This window comes from Ovis aries, chromosome 5 (assembly GCF_016772045.2).
Source record: "Ovis aries strain OAR_USU_Benz2616 breed Rambouillet chromosome 5, ARS-UI_Ramb_v3.0, whole genome shotgun sequence".
Classification (NCBI taxonomy): domain Eukaryota; kingdom Metazoa; phylum Chordata; class Mammalia; order Artiodactyla; family Bovidae; genus Ovis; species Ovis aries.
Genome location: NC_056058.1, coordinates 39,380,811 through 39,385,393, shown reverse-complemented (window position 1 = coordinate 39,385,393; position 4,583 = coordinate 39,380,811). Strand labels below are relative to the sequence as shown.

At 34.3% G+C, this 4,583-nt stretch overlaps 1 pseudogene; it reads right to left on the bottom strand.

Moving 5' to 3' along the window:
- Nucleotides 1-281: 281 nt before the first annotated feature.
- Nucleotides 282-4,362, bottom strand: LOC101119639 (olfactory receptor 2L8-like; annotated as a pseudogene).
- Nucleotides 4,363-4,583: the final 221 nt, after the last annotated feature.

Sequence of the window (4,583 nt, the reverse complement as noted above, 5' to 3'; positions counted from 1 at the left end):
AAGGCATAGCCAATAACCACATATGAAAATAGTGATTACTTTTTATTACGTGTAAAATTGTGACACAAAATATTGTTTGCAATTTGTATTATATTTCATATTTAACAAAATAATCTTGAAGAAAAACTATATTTGAGCAAGGATAATGGCAACTTTTTTTTTCTTTTTAACTAGACACTTCAAATTTTTTATCCTTTCACTTAAGCATAATGTTTTTATCACTGTACAGTAATGAGTGGATTTATGTTCAAGTCTTGGTACACATGGAAAAAAGGCTTTGTCTACATTTTCACAGAGCAGAGTCTCTGAGTTATTCTTCTCAATGCTTCCATTACTTCCTTGTTTCTCAGGCTGTAGATAAGAGGGTTGAGCATTGGGGTCAAGATGGTATAGAAGACAGCCAGAGCCTTGTCCTCTGTTGGAGATAGAAGGGATCTTGGAGTTAGATAAGTATAAACAAAGGATGCATAGAAGAAAGTCACCACAGTGAGGTGGATGCTGCATGTTGAATAGGACTTCTTCTCTTCTGAGTTCATGTGATAGACAGCAAAGAGAACATGGCCATAGGAACAAGCAATAACAATAAAAGGCAACACAAGAAATAGGGTAGTACTCACAAACACTGTGCACTCATAGACCTTGGTGTCAATGCAGGCCAGAGTCAACATGGCTGGGACGTCACAGAAGAAATGATTGATGGCCCTGGATCTGCAATAAGGGATATGGAGGGCATATGTGGTGTGGGCGCAGGAGTTGATAGAGCCCATTATCCAAGATCTTGTTATCAACATGCACACTCTTTTGCTGATTCTGATGGGATAGTGAAGAGGAAAGCAAATGGCCACATAGTAATCATAAGCCATGGATGTCAAAAGCAATGCTTCTGCAACTGCTAAAGTCAGAAAGAAGAAGCTCTGAATCCCACATCCAATGAAGGAGATAGGCTTGTTTCCAAACAGAAAATTGGAGGCCGTTTTGGGGACAATGGTGGAGATGTAATTTAGGTCAATTAAGGAGAGCTGACTAAGAAGGAAATACATTGGTGTATGGAGATGCATGTCCAGAAAGACGTGAAGGATCACTGACACATTGCCAAATATGCCATTAAGAAAATAAAAACAATGAAAATAAAAAGAAGCAGGCCAACTCTTGAAGGGGAGAACAATCCAATTAAGATGAAATTATTTGATGTTCGATTATAGGTTTCTGTGAGTCATTGATATGTTTTTTCCTAAAAGCAGACACAAGAGCAATTAAGCATAAAAAAGTAAGTTATTCTTAAATGACTAATTTAGTGCAGTCATAAAAATTATGAACTTTTATCTATTTTAGAAGATAAATTTAAATTTTAAGCCAGAGATTGAAAGTTGAAAATGCAAACATTTTTGCCAAAGTTTTCCCAGAAATCTTTGAATTTACTTCTAAAAGTTATGAAATCATTACGATAAGTATTTTTTACTGCCTACATGAACTCAAGTATTATCAAAATCAGATATCATAGTTGAAATATATTCAAAGGACATCAATGCAAATGCATACATTATATAAATTCTGTAAATAAATATTTATTACCATCAATGAATTATTTATCTTTCATATTCAAATCCTAAAGCTTACCTCTAAAACTGTATTAATGTATCAGCTCATGATGAGAAGCTATTAACATTTTTCTTTCTTCAGAATTTTTTACATAGAAATGTCAAATCAAGCTTATTTGAAGCCAATTAATATCATTTGAAACACTGGGCTGGAGGAAGCACAAGCTGGAATTAAGATTGCTGTGAGAAATATCAATAATCTCAGATATGCAGATGACACCACACTTATGGCAGAAAGTGAAGAGGCACTAAAAAGCCTTTTGATGAAAGCGAAAGAGGAGAGTGAAAAAGTTGGCTTAGAGCTCAACATTCAGAAAGCTAAACTCATGGCATCTGGTCCCATCACTTCATGGCAGATAGATGGGGAAACGGTGGAAAGTGTCAGACTTTATTTTTGGGGGCTCCAAAATCACTACAGATGGTGACTGCAGCCTTGAAATTAAAAGACACTCACTCCTTGGAAGGAAAGTTATGACCAACCTAGACAGCATATTGAAAAGCAGAAATAAGACTTTGCCAACAAAGGTCTGCCTAGTCAAGGCTATAGTTTTTCCAGTGGTCATATGGATGTGAGAGTTGGACTGTGAAGAAAGCTGAGCACCGAAGAATTGATGCTTTTCAACTGTGGTGTTGGAGAAGACTCTTGAGAGTCCTTTGGACTGCAAGGAGATCCAACCAGTCCATCCTAAAGGAGATCAGTCCTGGGTGTTCATTGGAGGGACTGATGCTGAAGCTGAAACTCCAATACTTTGGCCACCTCATGTGAAGGGTTGACTCATTGGAAAAGACTCTGATGCTGGGAGGGATTGGGGGCAGGAAGAGAAGGGGACGACAGAGGATGAGAAGGGGACGACAGAGGATGAGATGGCTGGATGGCATCACTGACTCGATGGACGTGAGTCTGAGTGAACTCCGGGAGTTGGTGATGGACAGGGAGGCCTGGCATGCTGTGATTCATAGGGTTGCAAAGAGTCAAACACGACTGAGTGACTGAACTGAAATGAATATCATTTGGCCCATTCCTTGCGAAGTCTAGGATGAATTCTTATTGTCAAGTACCGTTTACACAAAGTCATTCTCTTCTTCCTCCTCAATAACATTCTGAATACTATAGGTAACATAGACCCTTTACCTGAACATCTATAAACTGTGCCCCTTGTAGCTTTTGTGAATTTACTCAAGGTCTCCCATCAGCATAAATTTTATTTTTTAATCATTATTTGATAAATATTGCCTTACATTACTTTGCATCATTTTCACCATTTTTTGTACTTAAAATTATTTTCAATTCTAGATGAATGTGTTCAGTTAAGCACAAATATTTATAATATCCTGCTTCTTAAAGACCTATTATGATGATTAAAAAATAGACATATAATAAACTAAAAGGGAACAGGGAAGCATATGGCACAATGAGAGATGAAATATTCTAGTTCTTTTGAAAGAAGAACTTTGAATAGAGAAGTGGTCAATCACTTAACGGAAAACAGAAAATGACATTCTGAAAGTATTCTCATGAATGAATATTGGAAGAAGCATTCTCAGTAATATTATAAAAATATATTAATTCTACACTGCATGTTGTGTTTTACTTGTAAATATTATTCTAGAGCCAATTTCTTCTAGACTTTTAAAAGAATTACGAAACATGAAAGAGAAAGCTGAAGACATGTGCACATACATATACACATATTGAAACACACAATCATATAAAAATATAAAATAAGTTAAATAATTGTGAAAATGAAGAAAAGAATAGTTTAGAAAATGATTTATCTCTTCAAAAAAGTATAGGATATTATTAAACCACATACCATTAGATATGTAAAAGATACTGATAAGAAAGTCTTTTTCAAATTAAAAAAATGATGATCAATAAAAAGATGAAAGGGGAGTTTCAAACACAAAATGGAAAAAAATCCTACATAATTAATTTTTAAAATAGAACAGCAACAAACATCTAATTATGTTGCCATATTGAAGAGACATTAGAGAAGTAAGATAAGGAAACCAACATATATGTGTAGTCATTCCTAGAAATGCATATAAAAACATAATGAAAGAGTTAATATTATCAAAGAAAAATACTTTTAGTATTGATATACATGAGTCACTATATTGAAATAGCATGAATAGAAAACAGAAAAATAAATGAGAAATACTATATTGCAAAAAAACTTCTTTAGAATTTCAAATGTCTTCTTGAATATATTTTCTGAATATTCTCAACATTGCCTATAAGTACATAGATCTAAAAATGTCTTAACAGTAAAAATACCAATAATGAGAAGAATTGTATAGAGAGAAATATACACTAAAATATGATGATTTTAAAATAATTTATATTTTAAGGAATCTCCACACTGTTCTCCATAGTGGCTGTACTAGTTTGCATTCCCACCAACAGTGTAAGAGGGTTCCCTTTTCTCCACACCCTCTCCAGCATTTATTGCTTTTAGACTTTTGGATCACAGCCATTCTAAGGATATACAATCTGCTATAAAATATTTATATACCTTGTGAAACTAACTTCAGTCAAATGAAGTTTTCTTTTTGAATTCTCTGGCTAAAAGCAGGCCTGGCTGTATTGCTTACTATAAGCAGAAGTACTTAATTCTGAATAAACTTCTCTTAAGCAGTTGCTGAAGAGTCCCTTCTCTTTGGTGGCAAATAGAAATAAAAATACAATTAATACCTTTTATTATATCTGCACTTTCACACACTCACTGGCTTGATTAGCTGAAAGCAGTCCAAACTTCTTCATGGGAGCAAAGTAATTTTCTGAGTAAAATTCTTTGAAAAATTTATAAATAAATAATATTTATATCTCTACAGCTGACATTTTAAATGCCTTCATTGAAATTCAGGGGTCACAGTGAATTGATTCTAGACCTCTTTACCTGAAACTCAATTTAATTCTTTTTTTCTATTTTTCCATCCACTTCAGTTCAGTTCAGTCGCTCAGTCGCGTCTGACTTTTGCGAC